This window comes from Pleurodeles waltl, chromosome 4_2 (assembly GCF_031143425.1).
Source record: "Pleurodeles waltl isolate 20211129_DDA chromosome 4_2, aPleWal1.hap1.20221129, whole genome shotgun sequence".
In the NCBI taxonomy this organism is placed as follows: domain Eukaryota; kingdom Metazoa; phylum Chordata; class Amphibia; order Caudata; family Salamandridae; genus Pleurodeles; species Pleurodeles waltl.
The window spans coordinates 1,028,689,006-1,028,699,825 of NC_090443.1; the positions used below are offsets into that span (position 1 = coordinate 1,028,689,006).

At 45.0% G+C, this 10,820-nt stretch overlaps 1 protein-coding gene across 1 annotated transcript in view; it reads right to left on the minus strand.

Moving 5' to 3' along the window:
• Window positions 1–8,961, minus strand: part of LOC138293639 (carnosine synthase 1-like) — a 205,572-nt gene extending 196,611 nt beyond the window's left edge. Inside the window, exon 1 of the mRNA XM_069232927.1 lies at window positions 8,845–8,961. The gene's annotated coding sequence lies outside the window, so the exon portion shown is untranslated. The remainder of the gene's footprint in view (window positions 1–8,844) is intronic.
• Between the last annotated feature and the right edge of the window lie 1,859 nt (window positions 8,962–10,820).

Below are 10,820 nucleotides of genomic sequence, written 5' to 3' on the forward strand. Positions count from 1 at the left end.
GAGAGTTAGTTCTCAAGGTCTCTTGCAGTGCAGGCAGTGCATTCTGCAGAGTGACACGCAGAGAGGCGGGATGAGCGATGGACCATGTTAAAGGACTGCATCATTAACTGAACCTAATATAGAACTAAGCAGAGCCAATATAGTGGCGATGTAATGTAAAGCAAAGGATTTGGATGGGGTGATGATTGCTCTTGCAGAGGGAATCTCTGATGGCATGCGTGATAGTACAAGAACTGCAGCAGTTTTTCTTTCGCATTCTAGTTCTCTCCAGGAACGCACGATACCTAAAATAACATCCTCTCATCACTAGGACACAAACCCACAAAGGGCCACTTGCATCGCGGTTCCAAACAGGAACAAGCATTGGCAGAGCCAGTAGACCTTTTGGCTTTAGCAAACATTATTTTATTCTATTATGTTTTTTGTAAAAAAAAATATTGGTGGGGAAACCGTCAAGCTCTCATCAATTCCCAAAAAACATGTACTACCATACTAGTCCCCAGAACTGAAGGGAACTACTTTGTGTGTGAGCGTGCTCCTTGTGGAAGGGCAGCGTGCTGCAACTTACAGTTAAGTCGGCCTATGGCTTTAGTGGGCTGAACCTTTGCCAGACCATGCAAACTGGAGTGGGTGGAACACAAGTGTGAGTGACGCAACACCAGACTAAAGCTTGAGGCCTGGCTGATAACCTTTAGCCTGTGGTGTCTTCTCTGCTCTCCAGCACTTCGCATGTGGAGAAGTGTGGCTCAATGGTTAGAGCGGCAGACCCTGAAGCAGAGATCTGGCTCAAGACCAGGGTTCAAGTCCTGCTTCGGCAGGTCTTGGGCTCAATTCCCCTTGACCAGATAATTCTCGCCTCGGTGCCTAATCTAATTCATGGGTCCCACTCTGCAACTCTGGGCAATAGCTTGCTTAATCTCCACAACGGCCCCAACAGCGCTTGGATGCCTGGCTTCACCCTGGGGGTGCTCAGGAGTGGGCGCCTCACAGGGAAAAGCCAGGAGGGGTTCCATAGCGGTATGAGTACAGCGCCTTGAGACCCTAACGGGTGAGTAGTGCGCTATACAAGTGCTAATTTACATTTTACATTTACCCATGGTTAGAGTTATGAATGGTACACCAATAACTTCCTCGGAATCCCTGGATTACCAAGGGAACAACTGCATCAATGTATAAAAAGCTTTAAAATGCACTTGGTTACCATTGTTGTAATGGAGTATAAGGCTAAAAGAAAACAAACATCACCATTCCAGTATGTGGGAGCTAGGGGCAGGCACCCGTTTTACTATATTGCACCAACTGAGAAATGAGGAATAATGGGATACATCTATTGAAACAAAGAAAAGAATGGAGGAACATTTTGACAGCACTCTCATTTTAATCATGGAAAGGCACATTTATAACTACAGGTGTCAAACAACCCGGACAGTCAGAAGAAGCCTATGTGTCAGCTTTGTGCATGCTGATTTAAATGTGTTATTTCAGCAATACTAATGAAATGATACATGGTGAAATACTGTTCACATCTCTCCGTCGGTACTGGAGGGGGTGCTTCGCCACATGAATCAAAGCTTGCATAAAGGGCCAGATGTAGCAAGATATGATTTTGCGACTCGGAAATTGCGAGTCGGTGTGACTCGCAATTTCCAAGTCACAAAATTATATGCAGAATGGTGTCTCAGACACCTTCTGCGAATCGCAAGGGGATCGCAAAGACCCACCTCATTAATATTAATGATGTGGGTCGCAATTTGCGACCCTCTTGCGATTCCCTGCACTCACAGGGATGGTGGCCTGCTGGAGATAGCAGACCTCCATGTCTGTGACTGCTTTTTTAATAAAGCAGGTTTTTTTTGTATTGCAGCCCATTTTCCTTAAAGGAAAACGAGTTGCAATACAAAATAAAAAATGAAACCATTTGGTTTCGTTTTTTCAGAGTAGGCAGTGGTCCATTGGACCACTGCCTGCTCTGAAAAAGTATTTATGGCGACATTCACATAGGGGAAGGGGGTCCCATAGGGACCCCTTCCCTTTTGCGAATGAGTTAGCACCCACTTGACATGGACGCTAACTGCGAATTGCTTTGCAACCGCGTTCGCTGTCACAAAGCAATTGTGCATCGCGGTGCGAATCGCAAATAGGAAGGGAACACCCCTTTCTATTTGCAAGTTGCATTCTGACTCGCAAAATGGGATTGTGCATCGCGATGCCCGTTTTGCATGGCGCAAACTGCGAATTTCACAGTTTGCGCCATGCAAAATGCTTCGTACATCTGGCCCAAAGTTATTAGTACCATAAACTGTTGACTGATCAGCCAAAGGAATAAGGATACTAAGGAAACCTGACTCAGGTTACGGAAGTCATTTTGTATGAACCAAAAATGTAATTATCAATTATAAAAACAAGTTTGCATCAAACAAGTTTAGACTAGTCCAACAAAAATGTGTGTTACCGGTGCAGAACCAGAAATCAATTGACGTCAAATAGAAATTGTTCTGTCCTGGGCAAAGACTGCTGCAAATGTAGTTAAAAGGGTCATTTTTCATAGGCGTGTAGGGCAATGAATCGATCTATGATAGTCTTCACTGTCAATGAGGAAGATAAAGACGCAATAAATGTCGAGGAGCACATTGAAAGTCTGGTGTTGTGGGTGGCCATCCTAAAATGTTTTCATGAGCCAACCCAGATGTGTTGTGCATATCAGCCAAGTGGAAATGGAAGTCCTTTTGGACACAGGGTCAAGACTCAACATCATCCATATGAGGACTTATAATAATTTACTCATGAAGGAAAAAGTGCGCTATAAGTTGCATAGTTACACAGTGTCTACGGAGGACACAAAATCAAACTTCAGTTTGTGTTCAAGGTAGAATTATGGTTTGCAGCTACTAGGGTCTAAACACTCTGGGATGGTCTGATTAACAGAATCCCCAAATGAGGATGAACATATGCAAGTTACTGTTGGTTTTCAGTGTGGTGAACAATAACTTTGAGGTTGTCTAACAGGACTATGAGAGTGTTTTAGATATGAACTGGGTCTCCTCATGGGATTCCAACACTGCATACTTCAAAAACAAAAAAAATTAGAGCACAACCAGTCAAACAAAAGGTTGTTTTAGAACATGTAACTATGGGCTCAAAAAGATGTAAAGCTGGTTTTGGACAAATAGAAAGCTTGTGGCATTATGAAACGAGTCTCTGTATTTTAGTGGTTGTCTCCTTTGTTCATGACCAAGAAAAGGAATTCTGAAATAACAATATGCATTGCTCTTCAACCGGTGAATCCACACGTGGTGGTTTAGTATTAAGTAATATTCTTAATCCATGACATGGTAACTACACCTGATGATGAAAAGGCCTTTAGCACTGTTGACTTCACTGTCTTCAGATTGCATCAAGATTCAAGAAACCTCACAGCGCTCAAGATGCCCAATGGAGTATTCCAGTTCTGCTGCATGCCACCAAGATGTGTGAAGTGCTGCAAAGATTTGAGGATCTTGGCTTGAAATTCAAGAAGGAGAAATGAAGATTTATGCAATCCTTTGGGGGAGCATTTGGTTCATGTCATCAGCGTTGATGGTGTCACTCCCAAGCCATCCTTAGCGTTCACCAATACACAGTCTTCACTACTGAGTAACAAGGAAAAACTTGCATCCTTCCTTTTATTATGCAAGTTTTAAACAAGATACATAAAGAATTATCCAAAGAAGGTGAAACTGATAAGAAAACTGGCTAACGACTGATTTTGATTAGGGATGGAGCTGTGAAAGGAACATGCAGCAGCTGAAGAAGAAGTTGCAAGAGCCACCATGCTTGAGGCCTTTGAAGAGACTCTAAGTTCTATAGTGATATTTGATGCACGTCAAGTTGGTGTTGGTTGAAAGCTACTGGGATGGCATGAGGACAATTTGATAGTGTTTGTATCACTTTATGAATTAGTGGGAACCCACTATGGAGCAAGATGTGGACATACATGTGCTGTGCATAACTGCAAAATGTGTAAAAGTTCTGATGAAACACTCAAGATAAAAGTCAATCCACTTGTGAATTTACATGAGGGACCTAAGCAGGATATGAGTGTAGGTCTGATAGGGCCTAGGAATAAATTACCACTTTTCATGCGCTGTGGCATGGAGTGATTTAAAATGCTATAAACTGCCTTTGACAAGGGAGGTACTAGAATTCTTGAAACAAATATTGTCGAAGGAAGGAGTTCCCAAGCAAGTTGTCAGTGACCTACCCCAAGGTAATAGGCAGGTTGAACATGCCAACTGATTAATAAAAGAGACCATACAGTTATCTCTTATAGGGGGCTTATCTGTGAATAACTCATTGAGGAACTGCCTGTGAGCATACAGAACCATGCCCAGGACCACTGGAATTATGCAGGGGAGAAAGACATTATGCAGCAGGGATCACTAAGTTATTTGGTATGAACAAGACAAGTAATGAGACCTACTGCGGTGCATTTTATGGAAGCCTTAATTCATAATGTTGTCATTTTTTGATATGTTGACACTCCCTGCTCAAAGGTTTCACCTCATTACTGCCAGTTTAACATCCAAATACAGTAATAGGCAACTGAGAAGTGGCCAGTCAACCAATGCACAGGGCCGTCCATTGCACAGCAACACAGGTCACCACGATTGTAATAACTACTGATAGATTTGAGCTAGAAACCATTTTTTGCAAAAATCTTCAGATTATGTTGCCGATGATGGATTATGTGGCAAATATGGAAATCCATAATTATGCAGAAAACTCCACGGCTGCACTATCACATAATTCCAATGGCTGTGACCATGCCCAGTGGTGTGACTAGTAGGACTCCCTTTAGGCTGTTAAGAGGCTGGTCGGCTCTCACCAAGCCCCAGCCGCTTTTGTTTAAGGTGGGGGAGTGAACCTCTCTCTAAATGCATCCCATGCAGCAACAGCTTATTTCTTTACAGTCACTAGATAAAAATGGTGTAAGAAGCGGTCACCTTGGGTAATACATTTTATTGTTGATCAAATAAAATCTTTACATTAGTCTTTGCCTCTAAAAATAATAAGTGCATGTGTGCAGTAGGAAAAAGTTTAAAAAAATAGTTCCATGAATTTGAGCAGTGGAAGGATACACATTGTCTTATCAAAATGATTATTTTGTCACTGAGTGGACATGGCATGTAGTGGCCATGAGATTGATTAGGTTTAAGGCTACAACAGTCACATTTATGTCATTGGTCAGCCCAGTGTCTATTTCAGCTGTAAAGGCAATTGTTGGGTGACTTTACATTCTAAATCCAGATTTTTAGAACATGCAACATATTTTCAAAAAATCAAAAAAAAGTTGTCTGTTGTGAAAAAGACCTATTGTGGAGGTATCAGTACAAATAATGGGCTTTAGTTCAGTCTGATACTTATCATTGGTTCGCTTTCTTGCCATCCTCATTTGCTTGCTTCTTTTTAAATGGCTTTCCTTCCTCTTGTGTTTGTCCCTCCCTTGAGCATAACCTCTTTACCATCTTTTTGATTGGAGGACTTACATCCTTCCACAGCTCGCACCAGGGAATTACTTTTTCCTTTGCGTACTCTATATTCTTTGCTCTCTCTCCACGGGTGCATCTTCCCGATCACATTCCCGCTCTCTGTGTTCCTCCCCTTGCCTCCCACCTCCTCCGTAGAACCGCTGCAAGGGGAGTATTTGTGCCAGGATTTGACTAAAGAATAGACATATTTGAGGTGGCTTGTTTTATCTCTTGCATTCTACATGTTGCATGAACGGCCAGCCTTTGGTACACAAAGCACCATTTATAATACTGATGGAAGGGCAGATTCCTGTGCTCACTGAGCTGGCATAAAGGCAGCTTGTGCTACTTTGCATAACTGAAAAGGAAGTTTCTGTTCTACTGGAAGCCCTAAACTTTGCTCCCTGGGTTGCTGATGAGTGATTGCTCTAGCATTTGTTTGAGTTGGGAGTTCTGTAGTATGCTGACATTTTCCTATTCTTTTTATATTCTATTCAGGATTTCCTGGTGCAAAGTATTAGAAAAATAAACTATGCAATTTTAAAGATTGAAAATATTGATTTAAATAGTTTCGAGATACCCTAAAAATGTGTGTTTTGCTTCTCATTCGATATTTAGAATTTTTATCTTATCTTTTTTTCAAACAGTGCTTTAGAGACAGGCATTGGCAAAGCCAATAGTTCATCTCTCCTAGTCTAAAAGCACGACCTATTGGCTTTTGTAGTGCTTGTTTCTGCAGAGCTGTGTGTATGTGTAGGTGTGTATTTTTACCTGCTTTGCCCTCTTTTCCTTTCTTCAGAAGGTTACAGGCTCCTCGTTTTTCCACTTCTGCCTCCCCCCTTAGCAGTTCATTACCCCTCTCGCTCCCTAATCAACAGTTTCTGGTGTTTCCAACTCGTTAAAGGGCCACGATGTGTTTCTCCTGCCTTCTTCGTCCCTCTCCCCTCTTTATAGGTGTCAACAAGTTTATAATCACATTAGTTACCCCACAGAAGTCCCAAACTGTCCTCCCTGTGGTCATTTCCTCAGCTGTCATGTTGTGTGCCCTTCTCACCCGTGTCCTTGCCGTGCACACCTGTCCTTCAATACTACCCGCACCCTATTCTCGGTTTCTATGTCCACACCCTTTTTCAGCAGTCCCTGTGTGCCACCTTCTCTTACCTATAGTGCACCGCCGCACCAGTCCCAGTCCGTCTTCACCAGTCCCGGTTTGTCCCCAGCTCACCAAGGACGGACTGGCTACACCGAGCATCGGGTGTTTCCCCGGGAGGCGGAAAGGATGGGGTGGACGCTTTTGGAGAAGTGCAGAGTTTCTGGTTTTCAGGCAACAATAAAAGTGCTAAGATAACTCTGGTGATTCATGTACCTGCTGGAGCGAGATCAGAATGTTGTCTAGTTGCAGTTTTGACTCATCTAAGGTAGCGCAGAGGGTTCAAACGCCTGCTGCAAAGAACGTGTACGATTGACATCACAGAACAGTATTTTATGTGCATAGCTCAGTGGATACTGCTTTTGTCACAGAGATCCTTTTGTTATTGTGCAGTTCATAAGTTAAAATCATAAACTAGCGCAGTGAGCAATGAAGTGACATCAAAGAACCGCATGCAAACTGCATGGTACAGGTTAGAAAGGTAGTTTTCCCCAGTCTTTGATTATCCTAATTTTGCTAAAAGGGTTTGTTTGTGTTGAAATTAATGTTAGTAAAGTCAACCCTAACCACTGTATTATATTCGGAATCCTCTGTTTATACTTCCCCAGACCACTCTTAAAAAAATGCCTACCAGTATGAATGACGTAACACTACACCTTGTAGTCCCCCTTGTCAACATTTTCTATAACCTGATTTACACACATATGACATTGTCTCTGTATGTGTGTGATGTAAAGAGCTCCAACAACATACGCTGGTGAGAGAGGCACTATTAAACAAATTAAATACATGTGAGCGAGGGGCTATGGAGAGATGGGAGAAACTGGTGGAGGGTGTTGGTGAAGTGATCATCGAAAAGCCCCAATAAAGTTTGCCATGACCTGGTACGCTGTAAGGGTATCATTTACTATGCTTCAAAAAGGATTACAGTTGAAGATATAATGCAATATGGAATGCGCCCCCTGTGCCCACCACATCCCCCCTCTGCACTTTGTCGTATGTGTGTCCACTGCCTCTCTGTCCTCTGTGTGTCCAGTCCCTCTGTATCGTCTGTGTGTCCAGTGTCTCTCTGTCATCAGTGTGACCACTGCCTCTCTGTCCTCTGTGTGTCCAGTCCCTCTGTGTGTCCAGTGTCTCTCTGTCATCAGTGTGTCCAGTGCCTCTCAGTCGTCTGTGTCCAGTGTCTCTCTGTCTGTGTGTCCAGTGCCTCTCTGTCGTAGGTGTGTCCAGTGCCTCCCTGTCGTCTGTGTGTCCAGTGCCTCCCTGTCGTCTGTGTGTCCTGTGCCTCGTTGTCGTCTGTGTGTCCAGTGCCTCTGTCTGTGTGCCCAGTGCCTCTCTGTTGTCCGTGTGTCCAGTGCCTCTGTCAGTGTGCCCAGTTCCTCTCTGTCGCCTGTGTCCAGTGCCTTTCTGTCTGTGTGCCCGGTGCCTCTCTGTTGTCCGTGTGTCCAGTGCCTCTATGTTGTCCGTGGGTCCAGTGCCCCTCTGTCGTCTGTGTTCATTGCCTCTCTATCGTCTGTGTCCAGTGTCACCCTGTTGTCTGTGTCCAATGCCTCTCTGACATCTGTGTGTCCAGTGCCTCTGTCCAGTGCCTCTCTGTCATCTGTTTGTCCAGTGCCTCTTTGTCGTCGGTGTGTCCAGTGCCTCTCTTTCGTCTGTGTGCCCATTGGCTCTCTGTCGTCTGGGTGTCCTGTGGCCTCTGTCGTCGGTGTGCCCAGTGCGTCTCTGTCGTCTGTCTTTCCAGTCATGTGCCTCTGTGCCGTCTGTGTGTCCAGTGCCTCTCTGTCGTCTGTGTGTCCTGTGGCCTCTGTCGTCGGTGTGTCCAGTGCCCCTCTGTCGTCTGGGTGTCCTGTGGCCTCTGTCGTCGGTGTGTCCAGTGCCTCTCTGTCGTCTGGGTGTCCTGTGGCCTCTGTCGTCGGTGTGCCCAGTGCGTCTCTGTCTTTCCAGTCCTGTGCCTCTGTGCCGTCTGTGTGTCCAGTGCCTCTCTGTCGTCTGTGTCCCGTGCCTCTCTGTACGTCCACCTGCTCCACAGAGCTGACCCTCAGAATAAACCCCAAATGAAAAGAAATGAGACCAGGGTGCCAGCCCCCGTGCCATCCTTCTTTACCTCCTGCCTTCAGTGGCCTCCGTGCCCTCACCACTAGCAGATTACATGCAGCCAATAAAACGTGTACAACACACAGCCTCTACCTTAATGTGTCCAGAGATGGCTCCGAGGGCCCCAGTGGCTGAGGAGGAGGAAGGGCTCCCGACGCAGCCTAGGAGAGAGTGAGAGAGAGGTCACCGTGATTGAAAGGAGTGGACCTTGGGGCTTTATATAGAAGACGCGAGTGTTGGCTTATCACAGCCCCAGCCGATGGGAGGCGTGCCAGCGCCCACCCTTCTCAGCCCCCACCGCATTCACCCGGCAGTGCCAGGGCGGGGGCCTAACGCACCTCAGCAAGATACTGGAGACGCCGCCGCCTGGTGCCAGTTCAGGAGTGTATATAGGGTTGAGATGCATTCTCAGAGCTGTCTGTACGTCCCACTGTTACAAAACAGCCCGTGTCAGGATTGAGGTGCATTTTGGCTGTGGCCTCAAACACTGAAATAGCAGTAGGTGCTTCCGCGCAGTTGAGGACATTTTTTGTGGACTCTTTGTGCCCCAATACTGAAACAGCAGTGAGTATTTCAGATCTGGATTGAGGTACATTGTATTGTTTTCTATTGCAACACATATATAGCGCTTATAACCCCTAGCTGGGACTCTGAAGTGCTTTCCTACGTAGGTAGTACGTTATACCAATACCATATATGTGTGGTTGGAAGTGTGCTGTCTTTGTTTTGATCCTGTGTGGGAGGTGTTTCCATGCTGAGCGTGAGAGCCACGAGATGCAGTTATCCTGTTATGGGACGCAGCGCTTAGCGGGGTGATGGATGAAGTGGGAGAGACAGGCGCGGTTTATGGTTTTCATTAAGCTGACAGCTTTGAGCAGCTCTACAAGCCCCTATTTTGGTATTTCTTATGTTCATAGTCCTCTTAACTGGTTACTGTACAGGGTTGTTGATTCCGCGATATTTTTTTTGTTAGTTTTTGGACCCGAGTAGGCATAGGTTATATGGAGAAGAGAAGTGTTAAAGAGATCTACAGGGACAAACTTTGTTACAATCATCCCAAATCTAATTTGTTATTGTAAGATCCAAAAAAGTGTTCTTAGTATGTTGCTAGCAGGGACCTGCCATGTTGGAATAAATTAGAGCCTTCTGTTGGGCAGTGATATGTGGTAGATCTCTTAAGTCATTCTGTGACTATTGAGTTGGTGATGAGTGGTTTATTGATGTTGACTGGCATACTATAGTACTGGGTGGTCTATGAGAACCTTAGCAGTTTTGTATTATGTGAGTGTAAAGAGCATCAAAAAGTAAAAGGAAATTATTGAGGAGCCTGTATGAATTACAGTTGGCTGACTGCTGAGTGTGGGTTGTACATTGTATTGAAATTGCATTATATTGCACTTACTACCCCTGACAAGGCATTGTTGTTTTTTTATGGAGGGCAGCACACCTCTCTAGGTCCCAGGGTTAGTGGATTTTTTAAAGTAGTTATTGTTGGATATTGGGATTAGTGTTGTGCTCTACTGGAACCATTCCATGCCGTTACTCCAGTTTCTGTGTAATAGATTACATTTGTAGGAATTAGGGGCCAGATGTACAAAAAAAGCAATTTGCGACTTGCAAATTGCGAGTCCCTGCGACTCGCAATTTGCAAGTCGCAAATTGCTATGCAGTACGGTGTCTGAGACACCGACTGCAACTCGCAATGGGGTCGCAATGACCCACCTCATGAATATTCATGAGGTGGGTCGCAAATTGCGGCCCCATTGCGAGTATAGGCACTCGCTAACATGGAGGCCTGCTGACGTCAGCAGGCCTCCATGTTAGCGACCTGCCTTTTAAATAAAGCATTTTTTTTTTTGAAGTGCAGCCCGTTTTCCTCACAGGAAAACGAGCTGCATTTCAAAAAAATCCGAAACCTTTAGTTTCGGATTTTTCAGGGCAGGGAGTGGTCCCTTGGACCACTCCCTGCCCTGAAAAAATAATATGGGGTCCAGTCACAAAGGGGAAGGGGTCCCATGGGGACCCCTTCCCGTTTGCGAGTGGGTTACCTGCGACTCCATTTGCGACCG